Raw genomic sequence first — 23,625 nt, forward strand, 5'->3', positions numbered from 1 at the left:
CTCTTTGCCTCAGTTCCCCCATCTGTAAAATGGGGATTAAGAGCGGGAGCTCTTTGTGGGACATGGACTGTATCTATCCAAGTGCTTAACAAATATTAAAAAAAAAAAAAAAGCAGAAAAAATCAAATCTAGGAGAACACATTCTTTGGGAGACAATTAGAGTGAGGTGGAAGCATCATATCGGGCTCCAGACACAAAGTGAAGGTCTTGCAAGTTGCAGAAATGATGTTGATAACTTGCTCTATGGTTGGGAGGCTTAGCCAACGCCTGAAGCAATTCCATCAGCATTACTTACGGGCTCTAGTCACTATTAAAAGCGTTAAACGGTATTTTCCACATTCTACCTATGCATCAAACACTGTGCTGAACACTGGGCTAGGAACAGATCAGGCACAGTCCTGTCCCACCCACTGCTCGCAAACTGAACAGAGGGAGGCAGGTATAATAATAATGTTGGTATCTGTTAAGCGTTTACTCTGTGCCGAGCACCGTTCTAAGCGCTGGGGTAGATACAGGGTAATGAGGTTGTCCCACGTGGGGCTCACAGTCTTCATCCCCATTTTACAGATGAGGTAACTGAGGCATCGAGAAGTTAAGCGACTTGCCCAAAGTCTCTGAGTAGAAGTCTGGATGTGGAGGAAAGGGCGGATTTTAGCAATAATGTGAAGGTGGAACCGACAGGATCTGGTGACCGACTGGACGTGCGTTACACCGATTTGTTTTCCTTCCCCACGTTCTTTCTGAAGAAATCCCCCCGCCCTTCCAGCTGTCCACTTTTTGACTCCAAAGGAAGTGTGAGTTCTCCTACTTCTTCTTCCCATTTTACAGAAGATGCCTGCCTCCCTCTGTTCAATTAAATGACTCGCCTGAGGCCGTACGGCGGGCTAGGGAGCAGGGCTGGGATTGAAAACCAAGTCTCCCGACTCCCAGACGTCGATTAATAGTAATTGGAATAACTGTATGGCTCAGTTGAAAGAGCCCGGGCTTGGAAATCAGAGGTCCTGGGCTCGAATCCCGGCTCTGCCACTTGTCGGCTGGGTGACTGTGGGCGAGTCACTTAACTTCTCTGGGCCTCAGTTACCTCATCTGTAAATTGGGGATGAAGACTGTGAGCCTCACGTGGGACAACCCGATTACCCTGCATCTACCCCGGCGCTTAGAACGGTGCTCTGCAAATAGTAAGCGCTTACAAATACCGACATTAGTATTGTTATTATTACTGCATCCCAGCTGACAAGTGGGAGTCAACTGCCGAGGGCAGACTGACACGGCCCACGAGACAAGGAGGCAGAAACACAAAGCAGGTATGGCAAACAACGGGCGTGACAAGCTGCGTGCGGGCACACGATGTGGCCAGTAGTATGGGGCCCACATTGGCTTTTTGCGGCCCGCATGGATCCAGGGGTGAATTCGTCACCATCACTGACGTCTTTGAGCATCCGTTTTAATCAACTCTCCACCTACCTTACCTCGCTCATTTCCCACTACAACTCAGCCCTCACAGGGGCGGACGGGGGGACGGCGTCGAGGGTTGGCCGGCCCACGCCGGGTCACCCGTGGGAGAGTCAAGAATGGAGAAGGGAGGGTGTCCGCCGGACACTCCATCGGTAACCGTGAGCCGGGGTGCCCAGCTTGCGACGACTCTTCCTCCCGGCGCCACTTCCGGCGACAGAGTCCTCGGCGCGGGACTGAGCCAGGGCGGCGCTGGGCCCATCCTGGTTCAGCTTCAGCACTGCAGTCCCCCAAAGCCCTGCCCCCTTCTCCGCACCCCTCTTTCCCCTCCAGACCCCGCAGATCCACCCCGGGTGGGGCACTCTGCCAGGGGACCGGCGAGAGCCCCAGAGCACCCATCTCGATCTGCCGGCTCCTGGCGCCTCTGACACCCCCTCGCCGCAGCCTGGCTCACAGGAGACCCGTTTCCTCCCCCAAATAACTTCTAAGTCGAAGCAAGAGGCTTCGCTGACCCTGGATTCCACCTCCAAGATGAGCTCCGACATAGAGAAGTACGCCTTTCATGCCAACCCTGGGTGGGAGAGGAGTTGCTCGACGGAGTCCCCCTCGGCAGAAAATAAAATGTGCTATTCACGCTCCAGCGGGAGCGACCGAGTACTTCCCTGGGTCGTCTTCGTCGAGGCTCAGTTTCTGAGCCTGTGGGACCGAGCCGGGTAACCTCGCCCCGGGTGGGACCCAGAAGTCTAGACGGCAGCCCAGCCACCCCCGCCTCCCGGCCCGGGGTCCCCCTCCCCGCCCCCCGACCTGCCTGGGGGTGGCTTCCCCCTCGCCCGACTCCGCTCTTCCCGGACTCGCGCCAGGCTCTGCTTCCAGATGGAGACCCCCTGCCACCCCACCCCGGAGCAGTGGTCCCCTTTCTAGTACCTCTCCATTCCTGCTGCATTGTTCTGGATTTGCTCTCTCTCTCTTTAATCCCCCCTTCTTTTTTTTTTTTTTTTTTTTAAAAAACTCACCCTGGAACAATGATGTTCTAAAATTACACCTCCTACGTGCCAGAAACGCTCCTGGAGTTTGGGATCTTCAGGCCGGATAAGCTGGCGATTGTTTAGGATTTCCTGGATTTTTCTGAATTCAAAGGGATAGGAGGCCGGGGAGGGATAACACCAATAGGTAGGCAGGCTGCAGATGTCTCCCCTCCCCGTCCTCTTCTCCCCTCCCCCTTCCCTCTCCCCCAGCTCTTCCTCGGACCCGGCTCCCATTATCCCACCCAGGAGCCTGTCTTCCCAGCCTTGCTGCTTTCCCGTTTCCCCAGCACCCTCCTGCAACATCTCAAAGAGCGTTCCCGGCCACCTGGTACCCGTGGGGATCCTGGCCCGGCAAAGACGTTCTGGGGAGAAATACACATACACAGACACACCTCACGCACCGCATCTGTAAGCTCAACCTGCGAAGATTACAATCTTCCCGCGCTACCGGTCTGAACACGCTTCTGCTCCGATTGGTTATCCACCCTCTTCTCTTAACCGAGCGAGGCGGCGGCATCGGAGGAGGGCTGTGAATGCCAGTTTTCCCTACTTCTCTTTCCTCCTCAAGTCCCTAGGAGAGGGATCTTTTTCCCGGTCAGGATCCCACGCTATGCACGACTGGCAAAGTTTTACGGGAAGCAGCGTGGCCTAGTGGAAAGAGCCTGGGCATTAAACCCGGCTCCACCGCTTATCTGCTGTATGACCTTGGGGAAGTCACTTCACTTCTCTGGGCCTCAGGTATCTCATCTGTAAAACGGGGACTGAGCCCCATGCGGGACAGGGACTGTATCCAACCCAATTTGGTTGGTATCCACACGGGCGCTTAGTAACGTGCCTGGCACAAAGTAAGCCACTTAACTACCACAATTATTATTATTATTCACTTCTCTGGGCCTCAGTTTCCTCAAATGAAAAATGGGGATTCGATACCTGTTCTCCCTCCTAGACTGAGACACCCGTGTGGGATAGGGACTGTGTCCAACCTGATTAACTTGTACCTGACCCAGCGCTTTAGCACATAGTAAGTGCTTAACAAATATGATTTTTTGTTTTAAAACCCACTACATGGGCCTCAACAGTCCAACGAATGAGTTCTGCCTCACTGGCCAGCTCACAGCGGTTAATTTGGACCCGATAGGGCACAGAGGACACTAAGATGCTTCGTTTGAGGTTTGTACGGCCAGGATCGCCCGTCTCCCACCCCACGGAGTCTCCTGACCGGCCCCCGGACCTGCCCGACGGACAGCCGCTGCCTGGGGCGGATGGTTCTGGGCTCTTCCTTTCCCGGCCCCGCCGTGGGCCCGGACTCTCGGTCAGACCCGAGCCCCTCACGGTGGTTTCTGGGATCGCAGCAGTGGTGAGTTTGGCCTGTCGGGGTTACCCTCCACCAGCACCGGCTCGGAACTCCGGGACCGCTGTGACCCGGACTCCGTTCCCGGGAGACACCACGACCCGACGGAAGCCTCCTCTCCCACTCTCATCACCTTTCCTCTCTGGCGCCCCAGGGCTTCCCGACTGCTGCCCACCAAAAATCCCTTCGTTTCCCGTGTGCCATCCACGGCCGAGTCTGCTCTTCACCAGACCGGGCTCCCGAGCGACCCCGGAGCTCTCCGGCCCCTGCCCCGCCACCGCTCTTCCGCCCCCTGCTTCCTGCCTGTCTCCGGCCCCTCCTGAAGTGACTTCCTGCCCCTGCCGCAGGCTCTCTCTCAACCTCCCAGCCACCGCGGTCAAAACCCAGAGCACCCCCACCTTCCCCGCCACACCAGCGGGGCCAGGATCACCCCTCCAGTCCAGCTGGGGAAACTGAGACCCAGGGAGTCGGGCCTCGGTGGGTCACTCAGAGAATCTGGGGCAGGGGCAGGACTAGAATCCAGGCCTTCTAGCGTTTACCACCCCTGCCTTGCCCCAACGACATCACTGTCAAGAACCCATCCTGGGCCCTGGAGTCAAAAAGGAAGGACGCTCCGTTTCTGCCCTCGAGGAGCCGACGAGAGAGAGCTTCCCGGAGCTCATGACTGCCGCTGAACAAACTCCTCCTCTTTAAAATGGCTCTCCGTGCCTGGCCCGGCTCCCACGAGCAGGCTTCTCCGCCTCCTCGCCCTAATCCGGACCCAAATCCCAGCGCAAATCCCCTCCCCGCTTCCGCTCTCGGGCCCACTCGATGCCTGTAGTTTTGAACGGGGGACTCAAAGTCAACTAATGACCCCCCGGTGGCTCCGCCACTTGCCCGCTGTGTGACCTTAGGTAAGTCACTTAATTACCCCGTGTCTCTGTCTCCTCATTTGGGAGCCCCATTCGGGGCAGGGACCGTGTCCGATTTGATTGTATCGTACTTCAGCTCTTAGGACATAAATCCCACAAGTATCATCGTCATTATTCTTACTATTACTGGAACACAGGCAAAGCCTGAGTTCCGCAACCAGGCCAAGCACCCAGACGGAAAGGGAGGTCCGGGTGCCTCTCGGGGAAAGAGCAGAGGAGAGCGCGGGGAGGCTCAGGGGAGAAACCGAGGCCTTAGAGCAGCCAGTCTCTCTTCAGGCTCCCTGGCCTGCCCTCCCGGCTGGAAGCCGACGCCTCGTAGCAGCCCGTCTCTCTCCAGGCTGGCTGCCTAGCCCGCCCACCCAGCCAGAAGCGAAGGCCTAAGAGCAGACAGTCTAGGCCTACACATCCTATCCTTTACCAAGACCTGCCGGTTTCACCTTTACGATATCGCCAAGATCCGCCCTTTCCCCTCCACCCGAACGGCTACCTTACCGCTACGGGCTCTCGTTATATCCCGGCTAGACTACCGTGTCAGCCTCCTCTCCGATCTCCCTTCCTCCTGTCTCTAGCCGCTCCGGTCTAGTCTTCACTCCGCCGCCCGGCTCATCTTCCCGCAGAGACGCCCTGAGCCTGTCACTCCCCTTCTTAAACACCTCCAGTGGTCGCCCGTCGACCTCCGCTCCAAACAAAAACTCCTCACTCTAGGTTTCGAGGCTCTCCGTCACCTCGCCCCCTCCTACCTCTCCTCCCTTCTCTCTTTCCACCGCCCGCCCCGCACTCCCCGCTCCTCCGCCGCCCGCCCCCTCGCCGTCCCCCGGTCTCGCCCGTCCCGCCGTCGACCCCCGGGCCGCGTCCTCCCGCGGTCCCGGAACCCACATCCTCCCTCCCTCCTCGCCTCCGCCAAACTCATTCTCTTCCCCTCTTCAAAACCCTACTTACAGCTCACCTCCTCCGAGAGGCCTTCCCACACTGAGCTCCCCTTCTCCCTCTACTCCCTCTACCGCCCCCCGCTTCGCCTCTCCACGGCTTAACCCTCTTTTCCCCCCATCTCCCTCCGCTCCTCCCCCTCTCCCTTCCCCTCCCCTCGGCACCGTACTCGTCCGCTCGACCGTATATATTTTAATTACCCTATTTATTCTGTCAACGAGACGTACGTCGCCTCGATTCTATTTAGTCGCCATCGTTTTTACGAGACGTTCTTCCCCCAGACTCTAGGTACTGCCATCGTTCTCGTCCGTCCGTCTCCCCCGATTAGACCGTGAGCCCGTCACACGGCAGGGACCGTCTCTATCTGTTGCCGACTTGTTCGTTCCAAGCGCTCAGTACAGTGCTCTGCACGTAGTGAGCGCTCAATAAATACTATTGAACGAATGAATGAATGAATAGGCCGATCTGCCGTCCCGGCCAGAGGCCGAGGCCTCATAGCGGCTCGTCTCCAGTTAGCCTGTCCTCCCAGCCGGAGGCTGAGATCCTATAGCAACCCATCTCTTTCCGGGCGGGGCCGGCCTGCCCTCCTGACCGGAAACCCCCTTGGCAGAGGCTCGAGGCGGTGACGAGAGAGGGGAGTGGGGCCCGCTGTCTGTTTCAATCACTCCCGGATCGCAGAGCCTCGGCCAGCCGACAGCGCTCAGATGGAGGGCGAGGCAGGGACAGGCGGGTCCCGGGTACAAAGGAACACGCCGGGCCGAATCAGGATCAGGGGAAGGGGCGGCCAGGGGGAAGAACCGGGCGGCACGCAGAGGGTAGAGCTCTCACCCTCCGTGGCCCGCTCTGACACCAATCACCAGGCCTGAGACATAAAGCACATGGGTGGGGGTGAGGAGTTCCAGGGGGAGGCGGATGGGCACGGTCAGTCGGTCAAAGAGAGAAGCCAAGAAAGGGGAAGGATTTTCCTCTTCCCTTCCCCTGCCCGCCCCCCCCCTCCCAGGCCTGCAGGCAAAAGAAGGGACTCGATGACCCCTGAAGCTTCAACTAATGACCATGCGGCGGAGGGGTTCTGGGCGGCGGTGACTCGGAGCATAAAAGCACTCAGAAGCAGACACGGAGCTCGGAAATGCAGTCAAGTGGCACAGAGGGTGAGGAGGTAGATGCCAGGGAATATGATACCTCGAGGCTTGGCTCCATACCCTCTCTGACTGTCCCACAGTGGGGTCTAAAGTGCCTTGAGAGCTGCCACTTGTTTGCCGGGTGACCCTGAGCAAGTCACTTAACTGCAGGGCCTCGGTCTCCTCACCTGTAAAATGGGGACTCGATACCTGTTCTCCCCCACCCCTTAGACCGCGAGGCCTGGGTAGGACAGGACCTGGATTTGACCTAATTACCCTGTATCTACCCCGGCGCTTAATACAGTTAAGTGCACATCGCGAGCACTTAACAAATAGCACAGTTATTATTGGTACAGCAGGACAGGCCCAACAGGACTCTGGGAAGATGCTTCTGAATTTTATCCAGTTGCCATCTCCCACACGGTTCATGAGTTTAGGAGCAGAGTTAACTGAGCAGACACCGGGTCCCGAGGCCGTACCAAGCCCCAGAGCCCTTCCTGGGCGAGGTCCAACCGGATCCGGAAAAGTCCCTGCCCCTCGGGAGGCTCAGGGTCTAACAGGTACAGAGAACGGTAACGGTGAATTATGAGCATCAACGAGCCAAGATATATTACTTCAGAAGCAGTTAAAGGGGAGGCACTAAATAGACACCACTACTAGACTCGAGAGCAGTGATCGTGTCTCCTGAAGCACCATGGTCTAGTGAATAGAGCGTGGGCCTGGGAGTCAGAAAGACCTGGGTTCTAATTCCACCCCTGCTTCTTTTCTGCTGACACCCCGGGCAAGCCACTTCACTCCTCTGTGCCTCAGTTACTTGGTCTGTAAAATGAGGATTAAGACTGTGAGCCCCACGTGGGACACTTATCAGGAGTCAAGGGGCTTGGCGTGTCTTCCTAGCTCAATCCTCAGTTCTCTTGTGACTTGGAGCAAGCCCGGAACCCCTCTAGACTTCAATTTCCCCCAGATAGAAAACTGCTCCCCTCTCCTTCCCTCCCTCCCGGAAAGATTGGGGGTCTTAGTAAGGATGCTGGGGCTCTATAAAGTCAGATCACGATTACGTTATTGCTCTTATTACCTTGTCACTTGCCCCGAGGTCATACGGGGTGAGGCAGGGGCAGAGCTGGGCATAAGAACCCAAGCATCCTTCCCGGGCCCCCTTCGCACACAGAGAATGCTTTGTCTAGGGTCTCCGGGCCTTCTCCGGCTCCCTGTCCTGAGCCCAAGGGAAACAAGGTGACTCGGACTTCCTTTCACCCAGTTTGAAGTAGCCGGGACCTGAGTTCGCATCGCGGGGAGGCGCCGAAGAAACCGGTCCCGGGTCGGAAGGTGCTGGGATGGTAGAAAGCCATCCCTTTGAAAATGTCACAAAACCGTCTCCTTCCCCTTCCTCCCCTGGCTCATCCAAGGGTGCCCTGCAGATCCTGGTGGTCCCTAAGCTGGTGATGAGGTTATGGGGGTCACGGCCAGTCCAGGCCGGGAAAATTCTCCGTACAAATACCAGCAGCCACACAGGGCGTAGAGGCCGTCCCCTGAATTCCTCTACCCGGGTTGCACGTTGCCTCAGGTTGCGGACCAACGGAGAAAAACGAAGGCGGCCCAGAATACGCCACTAACGACGTGGAGCCAATCCCTAGACCCCACAGAAGGTCTAGAGTCAGGGGAGATGGCCACCTTGTCCCCCATCTACGAGTCTCCGTCAGCTCTCCGACCCAGACAGGGCAGCTGGCCACCCAGTCAACGGGCGGGGGGGGGGGGCGGTGCCTTCTAGGGTCGCCCAATACTGCTGACGAGATCCCGGAGGTAATAATGATTATAATAATTGCGGTAATTAAGTGTTTATTACGTGCCAAGCACTTTACTAAGCTCTGGGGCAGATACCAGATTATCAGGTCCCACGAGGCTCACAATCTAAGTAGGAGGCAAAACGGGGATTGAATCCCCGTTTTGCAGATAAGGGAACCGAGGCCCAGAGAAGTGAAGCGACTTGCTTGAGGTCACACAGCAGACAAGCGGCGGAGCCAGAAATGGAACCCACGTTTAAGGAAGCAGGCTGCCACGCAGGTAGCAAGAATTGCTCACTGCTCCCGAAGCCAACTCCGAACACAGGGTTAAGGCGGTGTCGATTCGGGGCCAGGCTGGCCTGCACCGGTAAAACGGGGGCAGGGAACGGAAGCGGAACTCGTCGGCTAAGACGTCGCCCGGACCCCGAGGCAGACAGGGAGTCGTCGAAAGCACTACAGCTGCCGAGGGTTGGGTCCGGTGCCCGGATGGGTCAACTGGTCACCCACTGATCAAGGCCCGCCCCCACCCCAGTTCCACGCGGCCACGCCGGCGCCCTCCGCTGCCTCGGCCACGCCCCGGCTAGGCTCGCAGGCTCCAGGAACCGGCAGCCCTCGGGTTTCTGGGTCAGGAACCGGTTAGGAAGATTTCTCTTGACTCCCAGAATCGCCGTTTTCCTCTCCAGCCGCCCCCGTCCCCGCCTCCGCCCCGGGTTTCTTCCCGCAGCCAGGAGCCAGAGGGTGGGGCGTATGGGACGCCGCCCGGGGCTCCGGGTCCCAGGGGGCCCACCCTGCCCAGAGCAGAGTAGGAGGCAGCAACACAGACCCCCAGATCCTCGCCCTCCTCCGCCAGTCCCACTGGGTCCACGTGCTCCCTCCCACAACTGCACGACGTTAACGAGAGCCCGAAGGGCAGACCTTCCACGCTGGGCCGGGGCCGGCAGCTGGAGTAGGGACTCCCGCATCAGCAGCTGGAGACACAACCTCAGATCTCACTGCAGAACCGGAGGCTCGGGCCTACACCCTGAGCTTGGGGTCGGTCTGCTGACCCCCTGTCCCTTGACTCCAGGAGTCCAGGCGCCTGGGAGCTCAGGAAGAATTGCCAGAGGGATGGTTGGCAGACGATAGGAGCGAGGGTCTGGGGGCAAAGAAGGAAGGGGACTGTAACTGGCCGGGTTTCGCTGGAGGACGCCGGCATTCCTGGGCGGGAGGAGGGATTAGCCCTGAAATCCCCCGTCAGCCCAGACTGTCCCGCCAGAGCAAGCCGCCCACAGCTTTTGGAAATATCGCCGCCCCCCCCCGCTCCAGGCCCCATCTCCCACCCCCACAGCGGGGCTCCCAACGGCCACTGTGCACTTCACCCCTTCCTTCCCCCGGGTCTGAGCGGGGCCGCGCTACTCTCCGGGCAGGGGGCTTAGAATAAAGAACGGCACGGGGACCGTACACCCCGGACGACGTCTGGATTGAAAGGCAAAGAAGCGGAGCCAGGCAAAGCACGGGTGGAAGAAAGTCCGGACGAGACGTGCTCAGGGATGAGACCCTCCCCGGACTCCGCCACCAACCCAGCAGGCAGGACAGCGGCTGCCCGCTGTCTTCCCACCCGGACTCGCTGTGGCTCTTCCCAGAGCTCGGCCGTAGGCTCAAAGTGCTTCATTCTGGGGCCCGGGCAGCTCCGGTTCTGGGAAGGCTGGGTGGGCGTAGCCAGGACCGAGCGTCCCATGCCAGGTCAAGCCTCTTGACTTGGACGGGGGGCACCTACCTCAAGCCAGGCTCCCTCCCGTCACCTGAAGTGCCGGGCTGGGGGCCGTGGCAGCGTAACTGTATATATCTTCATCACCCTATTTATTTTGTTTAACGAGATGTACACTACCCTGATTCTATTCATTTGCCATTGTTTTTATGAGATGTTCTTCCCCTCGACTCTATCTATTGCCATCGTTCCCGTCTGCCCGTCTCCCCCGATTAGACCGTAAGCCCGTCGAAGGGCAGGGACCGTCTCTATCTGTTGCCGACTTGTACATTCCAAGCGCCTAGTACAGTGCTCTGCACGTAGTAAGCGCTCAATAAATACTATTGAATGAATCGGAGGAGGGCGCAGGGAGAGGAGGGTAGGGGGGCGGGGGAACAGAGGAAGCACCGGACATCGCTCCTGGGAGCGTCCCCTCCCCGCAGGCCATCCCCGTCCTGAGCCTCTCAAACTCATACAGGCCACACCGCACGGGTCAAGGTCAGACCCCTCCAGGCTAGAGACCAAAAACTCCCCGAGCTCAGGGTCCAAAGGTCCAGCCTGAAGGGTTCCTCTCACCCGCGGCCCCCGCCTGCCAGCCAGGCCCTGGACGGGAGCGTCTGGGCAGCCGTGGGTTCTGCCGGGTCGGGGGCTGGGTGAGCCCCCCACCTCCTCCGTCTCCCGCGGAGGCCCTTCCTGGCTGCCCGGGCCTGATCCGACTGCATGGCATCTACTCCGCTTGGCCCAGTGCTTGGCACAAACCATGTGCTTAATCACAATTAACCACAATCAGCGTCACCTCGGGGGGCGGTCGGGTGGTTCAGAGTGAGGACAGACGACGGGCCCTGGATCAAGCAGAGGCTTTGCAGACTTTCTGGGATGATACCCACTCTGGGAGGGGAGAAGGCCGGGATCGCGAACAGCCCCAGCTCCACCCCAGCCCTCCCCTCGGTCCAGCGGACTCCCGGCACCCGCACCCGGCCCCCGGCTAAATCCAGAGGCTCTGCCTGGCTTCCCTCCACGACCGCGGGGGCAGAGAACCCGCCTCCCCTCCAACAGCTCGGGGACCAGGGGAGGCACCGAGGGGCGGGCCAGAACCCCCCACTCTAATCCCACTGGGGAGTGGCAGGGCTGAGGAGGGGGAAGGGGCCGGGAAACGAGGCAGAGAGGCTGGAAACCTCCGGCTAACTCTCGGTGTGACAAGAGGGAGAGGAAAGAGGCAGGAAGGATGGGGGAGGGGACGGGGCGGAATGGGACGCGACAGGACAGGAGGGGCAGCCCAGAGGCTTCAGGCTGACCCCGGCCAAGGGTGGGCCAAGACGAGGAGGCCACCGGGAAATGGAAGACAACAGGGAGACGAGAGGTTCCGGAGGAGAGGGAGACCACATCACCCCCCTAGACCTGCCCGTTGTGGGCAGGGAGTGTCTCTCTATTACTGTACTGTAGTTTCCAAGCGCTTAACACAGTGCTCCGCACACAGCTAGCGCCCAATAAATACGACTGAATGAATAAAAGAATGAATGAATCACCCTAGAAAACCCCAGGGTCAACAGAGCTGAGGGAGGCTCGGGTCCCTGGAATAGCGGGGTGGCCTGAGGTGGGAAGGGCCCAGCTGGGCAAGCTCTCCCGGTCACCCGGTCCCGAGGACGTGAGTCCCCCGGGACCCCTAAGCCGACAGTGGGTCCTGCCCGGCAGTCAAGCGTCCTCCGATGGTCACCCGGTCCAGCCCCCTGCTTGTGGGCAGCTCCAGAATGAAGGGGAGGGTCCGGAGGGGACCCCTCCCCGCCCTTCACCGACAAGACACGATGACCCAAGGGGTCATCAGCCCTGGAGCAGATCACCCTCCAGACGGCTCAACCCCGATCCCGAAACGAGGTTCGGGGCAGCAGGGTCCCGGGGCGGGAGAAGGGGAGTCGACTCTGAGGGGCACTTGGCAGTTCTGGCCCCCAGAGCGGGCAGGAGAGCACCCCGGCCTCGGAGGGTGGAGAAACCTCCCCTGGGTGCTGGAATCCTCCGCTCCAACCCCGGGAGCCGAGCCTCACCCACTCCTTTCTCCGCCGAGCGGGACCCTGGACCGTGCCCCCGGGGGCCCCCGCCCATCTCTCCCCACTCACCTGCTCCAGTCACCACGGGTCCAGTCAGGTTGCCAACGGCCTGCCAGCGGGGGCTCGAGCCGGGCACCCTTCCCTGCCACCCGCTGCCTCAGACCCGGCTCAACCGGCCCGCCTGGCCCACCCCTCCCCGCCCCACGGACTCGAGGAGCGGGGTGAGAGGGTGCTCCTAGGTCCCTGACCTGCATCCCTCTCCTGGCATCTCCCTCCCCGTCTTCAGCCACCTCATTCGGTCGAGGGGGAGTGGAGGGGGGCAGGGCCTCGAAGGCGATGGGCATAACCAGTACCCGGCTGGGCTTCCTGGGGGTCTGTCCAGGAGTCCCAGATTCAGCTGGGGGCTCACCCTTCAAATAATAAGGTATTTGTTAAGTGCTTATAATGGACCAAGCAGCGTGCTAAGCGCCGGGATACAATCGGATCAGCCCGACAGTCGCACACAGAGCTCACGGTCTAAAGACGGAGAAAACAGGCAATTAATTCCCTTTCACAGAGGAGGAAACCAAGGCCCAGGGAAGTGATTCACCCGAGGTCGCACGGCAGGGGAGTTGGTGGAGCAAGGATTAGGACTCAGACCTCCTGACTCCCAGGCCTGCGCCCCTTCCACCGGGCCACACTCCTTCTCCGGGAGCCCGTCGCCAACGCTGACTCTCAGCTGCTTCCGACTCGCCTGCGGCGGCTCCCTCCCCACCCCGCCTGCCTGCGAAAAACTAGTACAGGCCCACAGGCTACCGCCAGCTCCCTCCGCCACGATCCCCACCCAAGGAGAGGCCCCGGCCCAGGAGAGGGTCTCCACGACCACGGGTCCAAACGTGCACATGTCACAAGGAGGGGCAGAGCTTCGTTTCTGTGTCCTCACGCGGTAAAGGACGGAGCGATCAACCAGGGAGCACTTCCCGGAGGAGGCAGTGGCCTGCGGCTAGCAGTTAAAATGGGCCTCCCGGGCAGCACGCTGCAGATCGATCGATCGGTGTCATTTATTGAGTGCTCGGGTGAGGCCAGCACCTGGTACGGATCCACCCTCGGCCTCAATTTCTCCTCGAGGGGGAGACCGGGAGGGGAGGTTCCACCGGCTCCCTGGATCCGCAGCCCTTTAGGAATTCGAAATACACCCAACTCTCAGTTATCCCACCTGCTGAATATCCAGGCCCCCGGCTTCTCTACCCCCTCGGGCTCCCAGCCCCGAAGGTCCTCTCCTTGCTGGGCTCTCGGAGCCCCGGAGGACCGGTCGGCCTTGCCTGCGGGGTTCCTCGGCGGGTCTGGCTCACTTTAGACTCCCGGAAGGGTCCGGGCTGGAGCAGAGGTTGGGCTCGGTGGCATTCTGGTACCTGTGGTCCCATTAGCGTGGAAAGAGCCCGGGCTAGGGAGTCAGAGGTCATGGGTTCGAATCCCGGTTCTGCCACTCGGCAGATGTGTGACTGTAAGCGAGTCAGATCACTTCTCTGGGCCTCGGATACCTCATCTGGAAAATGGGGATTAACTGCGAGCCTCAGGTGGGACGACCTGATTACCCTGTTTCTTCCCCAGCGCTTAGAACGGTGCTCTGCACATAGTAAGCGCTTAACAGATACCAACATTATTATTATTATCACGACCTCTTTCTGCCCTGGAAGATGATGTGCAATCCCAGGAAACTGCAAAGGCAGTCCTGGGAGAGGAGATGGTCGGAGATAAAGGCCGAGGTGAAGTTTATGGGCCATTCCCTAGTGACCAAAAGGGGACAGCCTGGCTTAGTGAAAAGCACCCGCGTCTGGGACTCGGGGGACCTATGTTCTCACCCCAGCTCCGCCACTCGCCTGCTGCGTGACCCTGGGCAAGTCACCTAACTTCTCTCTGCCTCAGTTTCCTCAACTGTAAAACGGGGATTCCCACTGTTCTCCCTCCCCTTTAAACTGCGAGCCCCCACGTGGGCAGAGACCGCGTCCAACCTAATTAACCTGCATTTGCCTCGGCGCTTAGAACGGCGTTTGACACACGTAAGTTCTTTAATACCATTAAAAAAAGCCTTCGAGCCCCCGCTCGTCCACCTTGATATACCCCAGACTGACCTCTGGCCGCATCCACCTTCCTCAAGAGGTCACCCGGTCCCCTTCCCACCCTCCACACTCTGGCCTCCACCCACTTTCATTATCTGCGGCTCGCTTACTTTGTCCACAGCACCGTACTAGGTGTTTGAGAGTACACGGAAAAATACATATATCAACCAGAGAGCGTCCCTGGCCACAAGAATCTTACCATTTAGGAGTAAGGACAAGTCCAGAAAAATAATCTAAACGTCCAGACAGATGAATGTTAACAGCGTGGCTCAGTGGAAAGAGCCCAGGTCATGGGTTCGAATCCCAGCTCTGCCACTCGGCAGCTGTGTGACTGTGGGCGAGTCACTTCACTTCTCTGTGCCTCCGTTACCTCATCTGGAAAATGGGGATTAACTGTGAGCCTCACGTGGGGCAACCTGATTACCCCAGTGCTTAGAACAGTGCTCTGCACATAGTAAGCGCTTAACAAATACCAACATTTATTATTATTATTAACTCTCCACACTCGCAATGCAAAAAAGAGCAATTTCCAGTTTTTAAATATAATAAGAACAGTAGTGTTATTTGCTAAGCACTTCTTCTGTGTCGAGCACTGTTTTAAGCACTGGAGAAGAAAGAGATAATCGGGTGAGACGCAGTCCCTGTCCCCCGCAGGACTCACAGTCTGAAGAGGAGGGAGACCGGGGATTGAATCCCTATTTTACAGATGAGGGAACAGAGGCGCGGAGAAGTGAAGTGACTTGTCCAAGGTCACGCGGCAGGCACATGGTGGAGGCAGGATTAGAATCCAGCTCCTCAGACTCCAAGGCCTTGGGCTCTTTCCGCTAGACTACCCCGCTCCTGTCAATCAGGCCCAAATTCTGTCTCTCCCAGCAATAGTCCCCAGAGGATCAATCAGTAATATTGACTGTGGTATTTGTTAAGTGCTTACTATGTGCCAAGCACTGTACTAAACCCCAGGGTAGATACAAGATAATCAGGTTCCCCGGGAGGTTCACATTCAGAGTACGAGGGAGAATCCCACTATCCCCCTCTGGAACAGACTCGGATTCACCACGGCCTAGACCGTCAGACCATTCCAAGATTACAGATGTCAGCACGGCTCAGTGGAAAGAGCCCGGGTTTGGGAGTCGGGGGTCATGGGTTCGAATCTCGGCTCTGCCACTTGTCAGCTGGGTGACTGTGGGCAAGTCACTTCACTTCTCTGGGCCTCAGTTCCCCCATCTGGAAAATGGGGATGAAGACTGTCAGCCTCACGTGGGACAACCTGTTTACCCTTTATCTGCCCCAGCGCTTAGAACAGTGCTCTGCACATAGTAAGCGCTTAACCAATACAAAAAAAAAAAAAAACCATCCCGAGGCTTTTCAAAGTTCAGGACCTCCTCACGCATCCCTCAAACTCTTTCATGCAACATACAGACACTAAAGGAAGGATAAACACTAAAAGGATAAACAAAAACACCAACCCCAAAGCAGCGTGGCTCAGTGGAAAGAGCACGGGCTTGGGGGTCAGAGGTCATGGGTTCGAATCCCGGATCTGCCACTTAGCTGGGTGACTGTGGGCAAGTCACTTCATTTCTCTGTGCCTCAGTTACCTCATCTGTAAAATGGGGGTTAACTGTGAGCCTCACGTGGGACAACCTGATTACCCTGTGTCTATCCCAGGGCTAAGAACACTGCTTCGCACATAGTAAGCGCTTAACAAATACCAACATTATCGAGAGGTGGTGCGGGTTAGTGGAAAGAGCCCGGGCTTGGGAGTCAGAGGTCATGGGTTCTCATCCCGGTTCCGCCGCTTGTCAGCTGTGTGACTCCGGGCAAGTCAGTTCACTGGGCCTCAGTTTCCTCATCTGTAAAATGGAGATGAAGACCGTAAGCCCCACATGGGGCGACCTGATCACCTTGTATCCCCCCAGCGCTTTGCATATAGTGAGTGCTTAACAAATACCATTATTATTATTATCTCCACCCGAAGCTTCATCCCAGCCCCCGGTTCCGCCCCACGACCCGCCGGGCTCCGAATTCTGTCTCTGACGGTGGCACCCAAACCCTTGGAGGAAACACGTCCTAGATGCCTTCCTGGGCTGTCGCGGCTGGGGGAAAGACCGCCAGCCGACAACCCCAACTCAGCCGGCTCCACCCCTGCCTCTCCCCACAGTGAGCCAGCACAGGCCATCCACCACCCAACGCCCTCGTCTCCATTCCTGACCCTCCCTCCAGTGACCCGGCACGGACCATCCCAACTCCAACTCTCCCTTCTCCGTCCCCGTCTTTCCCTGCAGGGACCCAACACGGTCACTCCTCCACGGGCCCCGTGGGCCCTGCTGATGTTTCTGGCCGCCCGACTTGGCGTGGGGACGGAGTCCTTGTCCCCGCACCTCTGCTGGGTGAAGACGTGTTTCCGACCAAGCTCCAGGGTGTGTCCCCTCGGGCCTGGCTTCACACGGTGAGTGAAATAAGCTGTTGCCCCAGGTCCCCGTGGGACCTTCCCAACACGGAGGCTGTCCGGCTTCTCTCAGAGATGGTGGTGGAACAGAGATGACCCGCTGGCGGGGCATAAATCGGGGTCTTGGAGTCAAGCTGCCTGGGGTGCAAAGGAACGCACCTCCTCTAAAGGGGATGTACGACATCGTCACGGTTCAAGGACAGCGTCAAGTGGAATACCCGAGTGAAGCCAGCCCTGGGGCCCTTTGTCCTGGGGGTGAGACCTGGGAAACAAGAGTGCTGCATGGGTCTTGTCCACCCCCAAAGACCAGGGGAGACAGGCACACACACAGGGAGGATGCACCTCTCCGTCGGGGGTCGGCCCTGCGCCCCTCGCAGCCACGGGCTCGGCTGGACGCGGGACATGGACGGGACGAAGCGGGGGTGCCGAGAAGCCGGGCCGCGGCACGTCCCACACCGGGGAGGCTCCTCTGGAGTCGCCAGCAGGATAGCGAAGCAGCGTGGCCCAGTGGATAGAGCCTGGGAGTCAGAGGACCTGGGTTCTAATCCATCTGTGAACCTAATGCGTGACCCTGGACAGGTCGCTTCGTTTCTCTGGGCCTGTTTCCTCCTCTGTAAAACAGATATTAAATCCCCGTCTTCCCTCCCCTTTAGAGCGTGAGCCCCACGCGGGACAGGGACTGTGCCCAACTTGCTCTTCTTGAAATTTTCCCAGCTCCTGGCCCATAGTAAGCAATTAAATACCACATTCGTTATTAGCGGGTGGAATCGGGGAGGGAGAAGGCTCTACTCTAGGGGTCTGAACTGATCCCCTTCAGGTCGGCCACAGACCACGATCACCGCCTAAGTCTCTCGCAAAATCCCGGGGTTGAAAAGGCACTGAAGGGATGGTGAGGGCAGGGTTGTGGGCCCTGGGCTAGCAGATGCCAGCCGTTGGGGTCCCTCAACGTGCCCGGACACACGGCTCCCCTGGGCGGGCACCGTCAGCCGTCACGGTCCCAGGCGACGCTGCAGGGAGACGGGGTGAGAAGTTAAGCGACGGACACAAACAATGGCAGCCGCGTCCGCGAGAGCGTTCCAAAAATAACAGCCGGCCCCGGGAGACCCGCCGCCGCCGCCGGTACGGGACGCGGCCCCGGGCCTCGGGCGGAGACGAGAAGGGGGCAAGTGACCCATTGTTACAGACCCCGGGACTCCTCCTCCCAGGAAACGGGGCCAGCTCCCCGGGCTCCCGCTCCGCCTCGACAGGCGCTTTCCGAAATCACTTGGCCCCAGAGAGTTCCCGGCAACACAGCGATCGCCCCCGGCCCCGTTGGCCAGAGTCCTCCCGACCCTCGCCCTCGCCGGCCATCCGCACCGGCGTCTCCGAGCCCCCGGGTCGCCGGGCCAGAAGGATGCCAGAGGCTGGCTGCCGCTAGCCCGCCCGGAACCCCCGCCTCATCCCTCGGACCCTGACGGACCTGGAAACGTGACAGAGAGAAGAGGGGCAGGGGACCGTAGCTCCAGACTCTAAGCTTATCCCCTAGTCCGGAAGCTCGTCGTGGGCAGGATGCGTCTTGCAGATCTGCTGTATTGGGCTCTCCCAAGCGCTCAGTGTTCTGCTCAGAGCAAGCGCTCGAAACCATTGACGAAGAGGACATTGCCACTGCCCGATTCCCTTCAGGCCAGGGGTGATTTTCTTAATGGCACCATAGAGTCCTGTCAGTAGGTGAGGACGACGAGGCCAGAACTAAGACCCCCCCCCCATCCCCGACTAAGCCCCCCAACCCAAACCTCTGCCCCTCAAGCCTGTGTTATCGTCTCTCACTGCCCGGGCTGAGGCTATCACACGAGGCTGGAGATGGTGGGGGAGCGGGGAGGGAGGGAAGAGGACTGTCCTATTCAGCTCCCATCCGCGGGCAAGACATTACCTGTCAGAGCCCAGATCCTGCTGCCGCTAACTTTTTTTTTATTTTTCTTTTTTAATGGTACTTGTTAAGCACTTACTATGTACCAGGCACTGTATTAAGCGCTAGGGTAGATACAAGATAATCAGGTTGGACACAGCCTCTGTCCCTCGTAAATCTCACACTCTAAGTCGGAGGGAGTAGGCCCAAGGTCACACTGCAGACAGGTGGAGGAGCTGGGGGTAGAACCCAGGTCTTCTGACTCCCAGGCCCGTGCTCTCTCCACTAGGCCGTGCTAATTCTCCAAATTGGAGAGACAGAGAATGAAGTGGCTTGCCCAGGGTCACCGCAGACAGGTAGCAGAGCTGAGATTAGAGCCCAAGTGCTTTGACTCCCAGTCCCACGCACCAGGCCACGAGGCTTCCCTAATTCGAGGGTCCCGGGCCACCCTCCCCAACACACACACGAAAGGCGAAAATCAAGAAGACGCCAGCTTCCCGGCTCTGAGACAGACTCGCCTCTCTCCTGCAACGCCCTCCCTCCTCAAATCTGATTATCTCTTCCCCACTGAAAGCCTTACTAAAGGCCCCATCTCCTCCGAGAAGCCTTCCCTGACTAAGCCTCCCCTTTCCACTTCTCCCGCTCCCTTCCGCGTTGCCCTGACTTGCTCCCTTTACTCTTTCCCGGCCCCACAGCACTTAATGTACATATCTGTAATTTATTTATATTGATGCCTGTCTCCTCGGCTCTAGACAGTGAGCTCCTTGTGGGCAGGGAATGTGCCCGTCTGTCGTTATACTGTACTCTCCCAAGTGCTTAGAACAGTGCTCCGAACACAGTAAAGGCTCAATAAATACAGTTAAAACAATGAACTCTTCAGGACCCGAAGATTGTCTTTTGGTACAGAGCTCCGAACATCACTTCCTCAGCCATCCCAGGTAGCTCACGACTTGGATGAGGATAAGACTAATAATAATTGCGCTTTAGTTAAGAACTTTAGTTCTTAGTTCTTAACTTTAGTTAAGAAGTTGAGAAGCAGCGTGGCTCAGTGGAAAGAGCATGGGCTTTGGAGTCAGGGCTCATGAGTTCGAATCCCAGCTCTGCCACTTGTCGGCTGTGTGACTGTGGGCAAGTCACTTAACTTCTCTGTGCCTCAGTTCCCTCATCTGTAAAATGGGGATGAAGACTGTGAGCCCCACGTGGGACAACCTGATTCCCCTATGTCTACCCCAGCGCTTAGAACAGTGCTCGGCACATAGTAAGCGCTTAACAAATACCAACATTATTATTATTATTATTAACTTACTATATGCCAAGAACTGAACTAAGCGCTGGGATACAAGATAATTAGATCCCACACGGGGCTCACAGTAACTGGAGAGAGAACAGGTATTAAATCTGATTTTATTAATGACGTGTCTATGACCTCCCAGGGAGGCAGGAGCTTAGAGGCTGGGTAAAATGGACCCGGCTCTCGGGCCTTTAGGGGTCAAGCTGGGGGGGGGGGGGTTTGGAGAACGGCCCCCGGTGCCCAGGGCTGTGGGACGGTCACCTTTCCCCACCAGGACTATCCCCTGTCCCGCTTGGTTTCCTGAGCCTTTAGGAAATCCCACGACCTTCCCTCTCTCCCGGAGGACAGAGGGTTGACTCGACCATCTGGGAGCGACTGAAAAGGCTCCTAAGAGGAGGAGGAGGAGGCTGAGAGCCTGGCTCTTCACATGCTTCTAGCCAGAGGAAATGGACTCACGGCACCAAGAGAGAGTTCGTTTAGACCTAAAGGGGAACTTTCTGATCTGATGGGAAGCAGCATGGCCTAACAGAAAGAGCACGGCCTTGGGAGTTAGAGGCTCTGTGTTCTTATCCTGGTTCTACCCCCTACTGGCTGTGTGACTTTGGCCAAATCACTTCTCTGGGCCTCATCCCAGCTCTGTCACCTGTCAGCTGTGTGACTGTGGGCAAGTCACTTCACTTCTCTGAGCCTCAGTGACCTCATCTGTAAAATGGGGATTAACTGTGAGCCTCACGTGGGACAACCTGATTACTCTGTATCTCCCCCAGAGCTTAGAACAGTGCAGAGCACATAGTAAGCGCTTAACAAATACCAACATTATTATTATCTTCTGAGGGAAATGTGGGTTTCACTCATTCATCCATTCTATTCTATTTATTGAGCGCTTATCGTGTGCAGAGCACTGTACTAAGCACTTGGAAAGAACAATTCGGCAACAAATAGAGACAATCCCTCCCCAACAACGGTCTCACAGTCTAGAAGGGGGGGAGACAGACAACAAAACAAAACTAGTAGATAGGCATCGAGAGCATCAATATAAACAGAATTATAGATATAAACACATCAACCCGATTTGCTCGTATTCACCCCAGGGCCTACTAAAGTACTCGGTACATAGTACGCGTTTAAAAAATACCATCATCATTATTATTATTATTCCTCCCCTCCGGCACCCTGTCTCCCCGCTCCTCAGGTTTGGGGATCGGGTATTTTCCAGGCCTCGGCCCATACCGGCCGATCCCGGGGGTCTCCGCCCCCCAAAAGGACCCAGAGAGCCCCGGCCCCACTCTTCGGAGCTGGGACCGTTTCACCCGGAAAAGAGAAATCTCAACGGCCACCTCCTTCCGAGCGGGCCGCCGCACCCGTGTTCTCCGGAGCCCCGGAAGAGTAGAGAGAAAATGGACTTGATTCGCGGCAAAGGGAAGAGTTTCCGACGGACGCCGGCGGCCTTTCTAACCGTAGGGAGCTAATCTGGAGGGCGTCGGGTCCTAAACCGCCGGTGGCAGGTGGGAGAACTAACTGGCAAATGCTTTTCAGCTGTTGGTCTGAAGACCTAGCGCAAGGCGGGCCCACGAGGCAACTAACCCCATCCTTCTTCTTCCAGAACCGACGAGGCCTCCCGGCACCACTCCGGAGACCCCGGCGTGATCCGATGCCAAGCCCCCGGCTGCTCTCCCTCCTCCGACCCGCGTCCGCTCCGTCCTCCGGCCCGCCGGGGCACCGGAGACCTCCCCTGGATCCACGCTGACCCCGGTGGGGATCCCACCACCCGGAGCCGGGAGAGGCGGAAGAGACGGGACCGTCCAAAGGGTTCCCGCACCCCGCCGGACCGGTGCCCGGCTTCGGCGCTACCCTACGGGCCCAGGCCGGTGCCCGGCATTGGGGGGGCCGCTCTGGGAATCCCGCCACGGCCCCCATCGCCAGGATGGGAGCGGCACGGCCCGGTGGAAAGAGCCCGGGCTCGGGAGTCAGGGCTCACGGGTTTGAAATCCGGCTCTGCCCCTCGGCAGCTGGCTCAGTGGAAAGAGCACGGGCTTTGGAGTCAGGACTCATGAGTTCGAATACCAGCTCTGCCACTTGTCGGCTGTGTGACTGTGGGCAAGTCACTTAACTTCTCTGTGCCTCAGTTCCCTCATCTGTAAAATGGGGATTAAGACTGTGAGCCCCATGTGGGACAACCTGATTCCCCTATGTCTACCCCAGCGCTTAGAACAGTGCTCGGCACATAGTAAGCGCTTAACAAATACCAACATTATTATTATTATTAGCTGCGGGACCGCGGGCGAGTCACTTCCCTGGGCCTCAGTTCCCTCATCTGGAAAATGGGGATGAAGACCGGGAGCCTCACGAGGGACAACCCGATGACCCTGATTCTCCCCTGCACGTCCAGTGCTCTGCACACAGTACGCGCTTAACACCGACATCATCCGGGCCTTCCTTGGCCGTCCTGACCCTCGCCCCGCGACGAACCCCCCCGTTCGGCGAGTGGAATGGGGGGCGGTCACCGCCGGGCGGGGAAGGGAAAGGCATCCGTCTTCCCCCCAGCGTGGCTCAGAGGAAAGAGCCCGGGCTCGGGGGTCGGAGCTCACGGGTTCGAATCCCGCCCCTGCCCCTCGGCGGCTGCGGGACCGTGGGCGAGTCGCTTCCCCGGGCCTCAGTTCCCTCATCTGGAAAAAGGGGTTGAAAACTGGAGCCTCACGTGGGACGACCCGATGACCCCCTATCTGACCTGTACGTCCAGTGCTCTGCGCATAGTAAGCGCTTAACGGATACCGACATCATTCTCAAGGGGGTCAAAGGGGACCCGGGGTCGGGCGAAGGGGGCGGCCTCGGCCCCCTGGCAGAGCCGTGGCCTCTTTCTCTGGCAGGGGGGAGGCTCCGGGGGGGTGGCAGTTACCTGGCGGGGGGGCGAGTCGGCGGGCACGGGGGTGGTCCGTTGGTGGCGAGTCCGGGCAGGGGGCAGGGGGCAGCGAGCGGCGGCGGCGGCGGCGGCGAGGCGGATCCCGGCCCCCGGTCCCGTTGGGGGGCGGAGCCGGTCCCTTTGGGGGGCGGCGCCGGGCCGCCTCCTCCTCACTGAGCGCCTCCTATTCATTCAATAGTATTTATTGAGCGCTTACTCTGTGCAGAGCGCTGTACTAAGCGCTTGGAATGAACAAGTCGGCAACAGATAGACGGTCCCTGCCCTTTGACGGGCTTACGGTCTAATCCTACGTGCTGAGCGCCCCAGCGGGCCTCTCTGGCAAGAGCCCGGGTTGGGGAGTCAAAGGTCACGGGTTCCAATCCAATCTGCCAGCTGGGGGACCGGGGGCGAGTCGCTTCTCTGGCCTCACTGACCTCAGCTGGAAAATGGGGATTAACCGGGAGCCTCACGAGGGACGACCCGGTGACCCTGGATCTCCCCCGGCGCTTAGAACGGTGCTCTGCGCATAGTAAGCGCTTAACAGATACCAACATTATTATTATCTCCCCCAGCGCTTAGAACGGTGCTCTGCGCGTAGTAAGCGCTTAACAGATACCAACATCATTATTATTATCTCCCCCAGCGCTTAGAACAGTGCTCTGCACGTAGTAG

General features: G+C 58.4%; 1 protein-coding gene across 1 annotated transcript in view; it reads right to left on the minus strand.

Annotated features, from left to right (window-relative positions):
• LOC114812843 (collagen alpha-1(I) chain-like) overlaps window positions 1–23,010 on the minus strand; it is a 31,020-nt gene extending 8,010 nt beyond the window's left edge. The window contains exon 1 of the mRNA XM_029067218.1: window positions 22,951–23,010. The gene's annotated coding sequence lies outside the window, so the exon portion shown is untranslated. The remainder of the gene's footprint in view (window positions 1–22,950) is intronic.
• Between the last annotated feature and the right edge of the window lie 615 nt (window positions 23,011–23,625).

This window comes from Ornithorhynchus anatinus, chromosome 6 (assembly GCF_004115215.2).
Source record: "Ornithorhynchus anatinus isolate Pmale09 chromosome 6, mOrnAna1.pri.v4, whole genome shotgun sequence".
Classification (NCBI taxonomy): domain Eukaryota; kingdom Metazoa; phylum Chordata; class Mammalia; order Monotremata; family Ornithorhynchidae; genus Ornithorhynchus; species Ornithorhynchus anatinus.